The sequence below is a fragment of the Vombatus ursinus genome, unplaced genomic scaffold (assembly GCF_900497805.2).
Source record: "Vombatus ursinus unplaced genomic scaffold, bare-nosed wombat genome assembly UNPS02014818.1, whole genome shotgun sequence".
NCBI classification, from domain to species: domain Eukaryota; kingdom Metazoa; phylum Chordata; class Mammalia; order Diprotodontia; family Vombatidae; genus Vombatus; species Vombatus ursinus.
The window spans coordinates 67,497,578-67,510,025 of record NW_020954596.1 but is presented as its reverse complement, the minus strand read 5'-3'; positions in this window follow the sequence as shown (position 1 = coordinate 67,510,025).

Below are 12,448 nucleotides of genomic sequence, written 5' to 3'. Positions count from 1 at the left end.
TTGAATCTCATCTATACCCCTCATTTCTTGGCCTTCAAATGTGTCATTTAACCTGGTTGAAGGCAGGGTTCCAGAATAACTTCTTAAGACTCACTTCCAATCTAAAAAATATATTCTATGACAGTCATATTAATAATAGCTTCTGGAAAGGACCTGACAATCCACTGCCCCACAATTTCCCTGTGATTCTGCCATTGGTTGCCTAGAATAAACCTTCCTTCCCTTGCCACCACTCTCCCCCATTCCTTTTTTCCATCCATATCAGGGCTAGTTCTCCTGGGTCTCAACTGTCTTCTACTCTCTCCTTTCATTGTGCCCTGTGGAGCCCACATTCTATTTTAAATGAACTGCCTTTCATATTAGATTTCTACATCTCATATTCCTTCAAATTCCTTGGAATCATAGAAACCTATCTCTGCCCTAAAGATATTGCATCCTCAGCTACTCTTCCAGTACAGGAAATATCTTCTCTCTTGTGAAAATAAGTATGCTTCTTTTTCCTCAATTCCATTCCCAGTCCCTCTCCGAACCCACCTTCACTCAGCACCAAAGCTCTCCTCCTTGGACATTTACTACATCTAGCTATGTCACCCCATCTAGATCCTGGTAGCTACTGTCTACTGCCCCTCCCCCTAATTCATTTCCCCCCCTTTTTCAAAGTTCAGTCCAAACTCTTCTTATACTTGGAGAGTTCAACTTACATTTCAATATAAACCCAAATACTCTTGCTTTCCATTTATATGACTACTTTCACTCCACCTCTGCCATACAATGTGGATGATCATATTCTTGATATCATAATTACCCACAAGTGTTTTATCACCACAATCCAATACTCTCAAACTCCTTTGACCAAAATTTCCTGCCCTTCGAGCTCTCCCTGTGCCTCAACCCATTTGTTGTCCTCCCTATGTGTTGTCCTCACTACAACCACTAGTCTCCTTTCATGTCTCCTGCCTTTCCCAGGTCATTCTGCCTGCTTAAGCTGATTTAACATTCCCAAGGCCATCCCTTGTGCCTCAGATGTTCTTCCTAATTTTTATTTTCCTGGATTTTTATCTTCTTCCACTTCACAAGCACTTCCTGCATCTAGCTTTCTCTGATTCAGCTAGAAATATTCTCTTCCTACTTAAATTTTGCTGGAACATTTTTTTTCTTTTTTTCCCCTAGTTCTCTCCTTTGCTCCTATTACTCTCTACTTTGCATCATTGCCTGTTTCTCTGCTTTTTACACCTTCAAAAGCACCTAGAGAGAACAAAAACTGTCTTTTTTTTAAATCTGGGTATCCCCAGTGTTCAACATAGTTCCTTGGACAGAGTATATACTTAATGAGTATTTGTAGAACGTTGAATCAATCTAAATAAATTTAAGAGTTGAGAGTTAAAGCTCTGCTTAGATAGTTAGGATTTCATTTTCCATTTACCGGAAAGAGAGTCTCTTCAGAGACGTTTCCCTAATGCTACTTGCTAGAAAAAAGGACATCCTCTGAGTTCAAAGAAAGTTTTGTTGCTGATTTTCCTGAAACATAAAGCATTGCTGTTTACTGAAGCAGTGATTCCAATGGGGAAATTTTATTTTTTAAAAATAGATAACTTTCTCTCACAGCCAGTCAAAAGTAAGCTTCCTCTAAAATCCTTGTTCATTTAACCTAGTAAACAGATATAAAATAAAGTCTAGCTATAAGAGTGAGAAATGAGGGAGGAAAACCTCAAATTAAGACAGACCTCATCTCATATTCATTCGTATTGAGAAGCTTGGTTTGTAAATCTTTTGGAGGCGAACCTTAGACAGGCTCAGAGAAATCCCAAGAGAGAAGTTTAAATGTTTCTGACAGTTTGACAATGATTAGGTCAGCACCTTTCCTTGTGTCATCTCTATGTGTCTGAGGATAGCACTTAGAAAATAAGTGTCTCTCAGCCCTAAAACTAGTATTGACCCCACAGGATTTGGCCAGTTGAAATTAAACCTGAATTCATGGGAAATTCCCTTTAGTCCATTGTCTTCCCACATGAGATAATAAACTCCAAGAGGGCAAGAACCTTCTTTTTCCTTTTTATATCTCTACCACTACTACAGTTTCTGGCACATAGTAGTTCCCTAATAAATGTCTGACTGACTCACTAGAGTGAGTCAGTTAAATGTTTGCCATTTTGGAACCATCAAAATAGCCATAACTAAAGAACATATGCTGGAGTTCTTAAAGTGAGAACCAATAGAAACACATCTGCCTTTCTCAAACCTTCAGGGTTTGTTGCAACTTCACTTTAAAGGGCACTATTCTTTGCCTTACTATGAAGGTGGTTAAAATGCTTTAGTGTGCATAGAAATTACTTAAATAGGCTCAGACACACTAATGTCTGATTGATGCAGAGGACATTCACAAGAATTTTTTAAAGGATGAAAATATCCCTGTTGTTGAAAAGGTTTCTAAAGGTTGCCTGAGATGGATTACAAGCTACTCTAGTTCATTTCATCCTAGTTGGAAGAGAATCCTCCCAAGTAGGCCTTTTTGTTAAAAGCCTAAATTATTGGCTAATTGGTCTTGTCGGAGCAGAACCAACTAAATAATACAATGGACAGTATCAAATTATCCAGGAAATTTAAATCCATTTTAAGAAATAATATAAAGATTGAATCATTCTAGCACTGATTTGAACATAATTTGGGGATTTTTTAAGCTCTAATTTTCTACACTCATAATGCATTTTATAATAGCAGCACCCTCTTATCAATTTATACACCCACATATTTCAGCAGGAACAAATTCATGACTATAGTATATCTGTACTCCATTACTCCTACCACATCAGAGAACTGTAGAATCTGAGACCCGAAAGTCTCAGATCACAGATGTCAACTCTACAGTCCCACCTGTATTTAAACAGCAGTCCTCTCTACCAGATCTCTAGCAAATGACCATTCAGCCTCAGCTCAGCAACCTCCAGTGATAGAGAATCAATTACTCCTTGAGGCTGCAATCCCTTCTACTTTTTGTTAGCTCAAATTATAGGACGTTTTCCCCCCCTAAATTATGGCTAAATTCGTCTCCTTGTAACCTCTACTCATTGTTGCTACTTTTGTACTCAGGGCCTAAACAGAAGAAGAATAAACATAACAGCCCATCAAATACTTGAACAGAGCTTTCCCCTCCCCCTAAATCTTCTCCATCCTCAGTTCCTTCAATAAATAGATTCATTACCTTCATAATCTCAGTCACCATCCTTTCTGCATAATCCAGTATCTGGATGTTCTTTCTGAAAGAAAGTACCAAGAACTGAAGGAGAAGAAGGGATTTGTCCCTCAATTCAAGAGGTTGGAAAGTGGATCTAAGAAGTGTTTCACCTGTGAGACTCTGTTGTTCAGTCGTGTCCGACTCTTTGTGACCCCATCTGGGGTTTGCTTGGCAAAGATACTGGACTGGTTGGCCATTTCCTTCTCCAACTCATTTTACAGAGGAGGAACTGAAGCAGAGAGGATTAAGTGACTTGCCCAGGGTCACACAGTTAAGTGTCTGAGACTTGATTTGAATTCAGGAAGAAGAATTTTCCTGATTCCAAGTTTAGTGCTCTATCTACTGCGCCACATAGTTGCTGGGGTGTATAGGGTATTCAGAGGACTAGCACCTCCAGTCTGAGAGGTTGCTGAACCCTTTTCAGGGCTGCTCATCCACCTTTGGTATCCACCTGTCATTCAGTTATCATCTGTGGCTCCAAGAAGCTGAAGCATACTCAATAGCCACACTGTGGTAAAGCATCTGGGCAGACAGGCTAAACCAGGTTGACGGTAAACCTGAAGCTTAAGGTTAAATTAGCTTTTTTATTTTCTTGCCATGTCATACTTTGTAGTCTACTAAATTCCCTAGATTTCAGTGCCTTGCCCAGCATTTTGCACCTAACAGACAACTAATGAATGATTGAGTTGAAGTCTAGACATACCTACTCTATCTTATATTGTTGATGTTTATTTTTTGAACCCAAATGTAGGACTTTGTTTTTATCCTTATTATATTTCATCCTTCAATGCTCTCAGCTGAGACAAGTTTAGGAAAAATACTTAGGTTGAAGTTTTTTTCAGTTTCAGCAACTCAGTCATAGAAGGGTTTTACTCTACATTTATAGTCTTTACCAATGAAATTAAAGGTGGTTTATGCAAATTTCATCTTACTAGATTTGGCCTATTCTACCCCGTCAAGTTTTTTGTTTTTTTTTTGGATATTGCCTATTAGCTGCCTCTTTCAGGTTTCTATCATAACAACTTTGATAAACATCCTGTGCCTACATTTATCTATTCATTGGCAAAAATATTGAGGCATACAATCCAAAGAACAATTCCTTAGGGCATCCACCTAGGAATTTCCCTCTAAGCTGACACCTACTTTAATGACTACACTTTGGAACTAGTCATCCTACCAGTTATAAAACCAACTAGCCATATTAGCATATGCCTTCAGGATCTCCACCTTTTCCAAAAGTATATAAGAGACTTTGTCACCTACTGTGTTGAAACTCAGATATTCTATTGTACATGGTATTTACTTGATATACCAATATAGTGACACTGCCTGGAAACAAATGAGGTTTGTCTGCCATGAACTATAATTGATAAATCCATGCTTTTAGTGTTCACTTCTTCTCTTTCTAAATACGTGCAAATCATCCCTTTATTAAATACATTTTAGAATGTTGTCAGAAAATGAAAAAGATCATTGTCTTCTGTTGAAAGATTCCTCATTCTTCCTGAAAATGGGGCATTTGTTCACCTAGACCTATAAGACCTATTCCTATCTCAATGATTTTTCAAAGATTAGGGACAATGAATCTTCAATAACATCTGACAGTTCATTTGTTATCTTATAATGTAGTTAACCTGGAGTTGATGACATGAACTTCCCTAGGGCATCTGAATGCTATCTTACCATTTCTTCACTTAACTTATATTAAGACCATGAGATGTAATCTCTCTTTTCTCCAGTTTCTTCCATGAAGATCCTTTCACATCATCCTTTACTCCCTCACTTCCCCAGGTTTCCGATAAAGAAGTATCTTTTTTTCCTTGGCCAACAACTCTATAGGTACTTTTGATTCTGTATACTCCTATCTTCTCTGGAAAATTTTAAATGCAGTCATCCCTTTTATCTCTAGACAATTCACTTTCTTCCTATCTACAGTTTCTTTTCCCACTTCCTTCAAACATGCCCAAAACAAAACAAAACAAAGCCAACAAACAAAGCCTACCACTAAGCCCAACCATTCCTTCCAGATATTATTCCCTGTTATCTCCTCCCTTTCTCAGGAAAACTTCCAGAAAAAAAAAAAGTTGTTTACATTTCCTGCCTCCCCTCTCTCTCCTTTACCCCACTCACTCCTCAGCCCTTTGCAATCTAGCTTCCAACATTATTATTCAACTAAAAACTGCACTATCAGAAGTTCCCAATGATTTCTTATTGCCAAATCAGATGGCCTTTTTCCAGTCTTTATCCTTCTTGACCTATCTACTACATTTGATACTATTAGCCACCTTCTCCTTCCCAATATGCTTTCCCCTTTTCTATTACTATTCTCTCCTGGCTATCCTAATTCCCCTCTGGCTGGTAATTCCCAATCTCCTTTGGTGGTTCATCTTCCATACTATGCCCCCTGACTATGGATATTCCAATTCTGCAAAGTATGTGAGGTCACTATTACTTTAGTAAAGAGTGAGCACATTGGTACAGAGAAGATGGAATTACTCCTCACCTGGCCACATGTAAAGCATCTTCTGGATTGAAAACTTTTTCTAGGAATTGGTGGCAATTAATGAAAGTATGTTAAGTACTCTAATGCAACTGCTAAAACAATGAATGAGTTCACTCATGGATAAACAATTGAGGATAACTAGAAACAGAAGGGCAAGAAAGTACTTTTAGCCTTGGACTTAAAAATGTAAATAAACATTTGTTCAACTACCTCATACATGCACCATTGTTGCCTGTTGTTTATTTGTCCTTTTTTGAAGAGGACTAATGACATGACAGGGTGATATATTGATTTATGAGTGAATTGAATTTATGTGAGGCAGAGTTGCATAATCATCAGCCTCACTGTCTCTTCCAAAGTCATCAAAATCGAGTGGCAAGACAAAAGTCAGAATGACTGGCAATGACCTGAGATGCAGTGCATGACCTTGGAGTCTTTGATGTCTGACCAAGCTCTAAGCATTCCACAGTCCCTGCTTCATCCACCTGCATGGCCATTGGAACAAATTGTTCTCATTTGCCCATTCCAGAGGGGGGAAGTCGTCACATGCTTGAGATAGATGTCCCACTAACTCACAGACAAGTCTGTGGCCCATCAGTTATACTCAACCTGGTTTACCAAGATGGTTTATTAAGTTATGGCTGCTGTACCTGCTACAGATCCTTGGAGCCACAGATGAGAGTTGTGAAAGATGGTCACCCAAGGTGGATTAGCAGCTCTGAAAAGGGCTCAGCAAGCCCTCACATCAGACGTGATTGCTCTCCTTGAACACCCATATACCCCACCGTTAGCCTCTGCTGATCTAATCAAGCCCTTCATTTTTGTTGAAGGACTGGGTCACATAGGCTAGACTAGCTTCCTTTCACAATCATATTCCTTGCCCTCTGAGGCAGAAAAGGCTCACCCAATGAGAAAGTGAGGTCACACCTTGTAGTGGAATTATCATTACCATAAAAGAATACCTTTCTTACCTACACATAAAGATTGCCATGGTGTTGCTATGGTAGAAGCAGAGAAGATTAGATATTTTTTTTCTGAATTACTATCTTAAAAAAATAAGAATTATATCATTTTTTATCTGTTGTGATTAGCAAAAAAGTTTTAATTTATTTTGTGACCCATAAATGTCTCATTGAATCCTAACCCTGAATCTCTGAAATGTTCTGGGTTAGGCCTGGCCCAGAGTAGCCCTATGTACTTAGGCTAGCCTGGAAGGTTTGGGAGAAGTTTCTAACAATAAGACTTATTATCTCATGTACTATCAGGAGTACTTGTCTTTGAAGAGGGATAGAAGTAATAGGTTAAGAGATTATGTATGGAAATAAATCTCATGTATAGACAGATAATAATATATTAACCTGTATTCTCACCATTACTAAGCTGGATGCTGACTGACAGAGATAGGTAGCAACACTAGCCAACTGTTGTGCTTAGTATATACTGTTGACTGGAGAAATCTAATATGAATTCAGATGTTCTATTTAACAGACCACATCACTCCAAAACTATGTGGTCATACTATGATAAAGGGCAAAAGTTGTCTGTGATTACTCACATACTAATAATTGGCCTAGATCATCAACTAACTCACACATATAATCAATCTTCAACATTAACACCAGACTTCAAGCTTTCACATGATTTATTTTTTATGTTTACTTATTATTTATTTATTTTTATTTATTTTCACCTCATTTTCATTTTCATGTTGACAACTACACACATTCAGGGATATGCGCATTAGAGAAAAAAAAAGAGGCATGATATGTGCAAGTTTGTGGAGCAACTACAAGGTACTCTACTGGTCTTGTTCACCTTAATGTTGTGGGAGTAGGGAGTTTCCCATGCATTTGTTGCATATATTCATTGTTTGTCTTTAAAACTCAAGCTTTGTGTTACAGTTATTCCCCAAAGCATAGTGTAAGTCCTTTTGCTCTAAGGTGGTGTTGAGACCTGGTCTAAGAGTCTTCCAATAGGAGTGACTAAAGTCTCATCAACCTCTCTCTTGATTTTCAGAAGATGGACAAGGTAGAACGGTTTATAGCAGTACACTATAAAACATAATGCTCTCACACCACCACAGTGGAGGGTAAGTTTCAAATTTAAACATGTTTTCGTTTTAAGAGTTTTATTTGATATCTAGTATTTATGGTATTATAGATTTTACGTGTTGCAAAAAGTGAATATTGGCTAAATCAATTATTTTTAGTGATGTTAGCACAAAATGTTACAGAATTCTAGGGAATTATTAACAAGAAATATGTTTCACATGTTACCAATTTTATTTTGTTTACTACATTTTATGGGTTATTTTATGGCTTCTGTGTTAGGAAAAGTGCATATTATCAGAATTAATGTTTTATTATAAAGGATTATATGCAGAAAAGTATATTTTCAGTAATCTTTAGCAAAAGATAATGGTTTTGGATGGTTGTGGGAACCTAAACCCCTATGCCCAATAGGTTCAATATATCAACTTTCATATTTTTTACTTTTGTGCTGTTTTCCAGGAATGATACCTTCACAAAGTTGAGGCTTAATTGTATATCACATATAAATATAGAATAGTCAGCAGGTCACAGAAGGTCTAGAACCATCTGAACAGCAGTCATACTAATTTATAATGCTGCAACAGACATAGGAAAACATGGAAAAAAGAGAAGTAGAAGTTGTTGGGTTTTTTTCCTACTCGTTATGAGAGCAATGGAATGACCCAGAGTTTTTAGAATATGATTTTAAAATTCTGATTACACTTAATAAATATATTCTTACCCATAATATGGGTGTGTTTTCCTTTGGGTCACTGTATTGGGGGGGGGAAAAGAATTTTAATGAGAAAGAGCCAATTTTGATGAAATTATAAAAATTGTAGACTCATATTTTCAATCCAAAGCTGAGACAAGAGGTGCCCAAACAGGAACAAGAAAAGTGAGCATACTCTCTAGTACATGGGAAGAGATCAGATAAGTAGCCTATTTCTACTCATTTGTAAAGTGTCTTTGCTAGATGTTAGCAAACCTCCTGGTGGGTTATGCAGAGATTATACTCTCTGTATTGTAGCTATTCTAGGCCACATCCCTGAAACGCATAAGGGTGTTAATGTCCATCAGTTTGTTGTTTTCTCCTCCAGAGCCCATGTAAGGGGCAGGTACACTAGTAAAGAGGAAAATTACTAATATCAGCACCAACACCTTTACAATTGCTTTATTTTCTTTCACTTTCCAATTTCAGGTTGTTATTATTACTTTAAGTTATTTCTTTAATCATATATAATTGTCACCATGAAGTATCATGTGGTAAATTAATAACAAAAAAAAAGTGGAAATCTATCCTAACTCCAAAGTAAATGACAACTTCATACTATGATAGAGGATTACTGAAAATAAGGGCTCTGCAGTTTCCAAATCAGGAAAGGAGCCTTCTCTACTGCACAGATAAGGTTAAAATATTTTCACCCATTAAAAAAAAAAACAATCTTGTAAACAGATAATAAACTAATTTGAACTTAAAGTATCCCGTATTCTTGTAGGAGTTGGAACTATTGGTTAGGGAGCTATAAATAAGCAGATTTTAAAGCCCTTTGGAAAACTCAGAGTAAATTGAAACGAAAAATAGATACAATCTTCCTAATGTAAAGGAAAACATCATTTAATTTCAGATTTTTTACATATTACAATGAATGACATTCTATATCTTTAAAATCATATGTTTTTAGAGAGGCTTGTCAATTCCTCCTTCTCACATCCAGCTGACCTTTGTGTTCTTCACAGATGTTTTTTTTTTTCTCAGTGTTTCCACATTTCTTCTCACACTTCTTAAGGAGCTCATGAGGTCATGACTCCATCACTTCTCTAATATATCTAGTTTTATCTCAGATTATATACAGCTTGCACATGAAGAAAGATTTGCAAAAACTGGCCATATGTATATTGAAATTTTTTTTCTTTCTTTCCCCCACACAAACTCCCTAATTACTTAATTTGGAGGGGAAAAGAAAGAAAGAGACAGAGAGCTAAAGCTATATTTCTCTACCCTTGTACTGCCTACTAAAATGTGAATAAAACTATTTGGCTCTTGCAGTTCCCACTGTCAAGCCATGAAGTCAAGTCCAGCATTTCTCATTAATCTCTAGGCTTATCAGGAAAAAGAAAAATTCCAGGCTGTAAGTAGCCTCGGGAAAAAAAAGGGGGGGGGGGGGGGCTAAAAAACTAGGTTACTATTGGTAATCTTAGAGAGGTTGTAATACATTAGAAAACATACTACATTTCGAATCAGGAGAGACACAGATTTGAATCCTACCTCTGACATTAATCCTGTGACCACAGGCAAGAGTTACTTAAACTCTGAACCTCCATTGTTTCATCTGTTAAATGGGGGGGGGGGAAATACAAGTAATATCTATATAGGATTGTTGTTAAGATAACATGCAAGCTGTAAGTTTATGTTGGATAGCTAGGTGATACAGTGGATAGTGTGCCAGGCCTGGAGTCAGGAAGACTCATCTTCCTGTGTTCAAATCTGGCCTCAGATACTTACTAGCTGTGTGACCCTAGGCAAGTCATTTAACCCTGCTTGCCTCAGTTTCCTCATCTGTAAAATTAGCTGGAGAAGGAAATGGCAAACTATTCCATTATCTTTGCTAAAATAACTCCAAATGGGATCACCAAGAGTCAGACACAATTGAAAAATGACTAACAACAACAAAGCTTATGTTAAGATATATTGATGTTTCAATATATTTTATATTTTGTAAACCATAAGTTCTATATACATCTCAATTATTATTAATAGTAGTATGTAAAATTAAGAACCACTTCTAATTGATATCTTGTTTATCATAACCATAAAACCATAAGATGTCATTTGCATTCTTCCTACATCATTTCTTTCTAGATTCTCCTGAATTTAAATCAACATACTATATTAGGATGTTAAAAAGGCCTACATATAAAGAGATCATGTAGTCAATTTGTGTATATATATATATATATACACACACACATATGTATATATATATATACACACATATGTGTATATATGTATATATACACATATGTATATATATGTTAAAAAATTAGTTAATTGATAAACATGGATATATGAATTTGGGTATGGAGAACAGAGAATTCAAACTTTAATGTCCAACTTGGAAGATAGGGTTTTGTTTGTTTGTTTGTTTTAAACCTATCACTCAACAAGAAAAATGTGTCTTGCCAAGCTGCAAAAATTTCATCAGTCCTTCCCATCCCAATGTCATAGGAGTGCTGCATCCATGAGCAGTGACTGTCAGTAAATTAAAGACTCACAGATGTAGAGTATAATTTCAGTTATTATCAAAGTTCTTTCTTGACTGAAATCTGATTTCTTTCCAGTCTAATTCCTGTCAGGCTCTTGGACCACAGACCTAGGCTAAACCATATGAACCTGATAAAATAACCATTTCATGTGGGAAAAATACTATGAACCAGAAAATTATTTTAGGAGTTTCTAAAGAAGATAGATAGATAGGGAGAGAGAGAGAGAGAGAGATAGAAACATGCATACAAATAAACATGCATGTATTCTTTTGAAATATGCTTTTGTATATATATATATATATATATATTTTATGTATATGTGAAAATATCATATATAAATGCCCATATTTTATAGCACCAAAAATTCACATACCTGAATATGTTTACCTTTTTTTGTCCTGACCTCTAATTTCATTGGTATGGAAAACTTTACTGATAGAGATCAGCAGTTCATTTGTAAATGAGAGTCTTAGATAATTGCCTAGAGCACAGAGAGGTTGAGTGACTCCTCCAGCCAATGTGGCAGGCAGGACTTGAAGCCAGGTCTTCCTGACTCCACAATGGCTCATCTGTCTATTATGTTGCCTCCTATAATTCTCACATATATGTGGATATCTTTGACTTGGGTGAAATACCATATTTTTTTAAAAATTGTTAGCCTATTATACTTAATTCAATATTGGTCATTCATTGGTTCATTCAAAGAGATGGTTCTATAAGTGATACTCAAGGTCCACAAAGAACCTGATTCAGATAAAAACATCAAATTACAGTAAGTTCTGAAGAATGACATCCTTGACAGTGAAAATTCTTCAGAATTTTAACTTACTCAAGAAACCATTACTAAGTACTTTCTAGGTATAAGGCACTGGGTTAAGTGTGGGAGTACATGCAGAGTTAACTAAGACATAGTCCTTGCCTAAAAAGCACTTTATAACCTTGATGGGGAGTCATGACATCAATTAATAATTATTTAAGTGACTACTACTACAGGCGAGGAACCATGGCAACCTCTGGTGATATAAAGACAAAAAAAAAAAAAGAAACAGTCCCTGCCCTCAAGAATCTTTTAGTCTATCAAGAGAGACAATCTGTATATAAATATGTTCAAAATAACAGAAGACAAAATTTTTTGAAGAAAAATATCCTAACAACTTGGAGAAAGGATTCAGGTAGGTGTTATTCAAGCAGAGTTTTGAAGGAAACAAGGGATTCTAAGAAGTGGAGATGAAACAGAAGTATATGTCAGACATGGGGGGGTGGCAATTAATGCAAAGATGCAGAAATGAAAGATGGGAGGAGTAAGTGGGAGGAACAGCAAAGAGGCTAGTGTGACTGCAACCTAGAGCGGGGGAAGGAGCCTAATGTATGTCTGGAAAGGTAAACGGTGATCAGGTTGGGAATAACTTTAAAAGT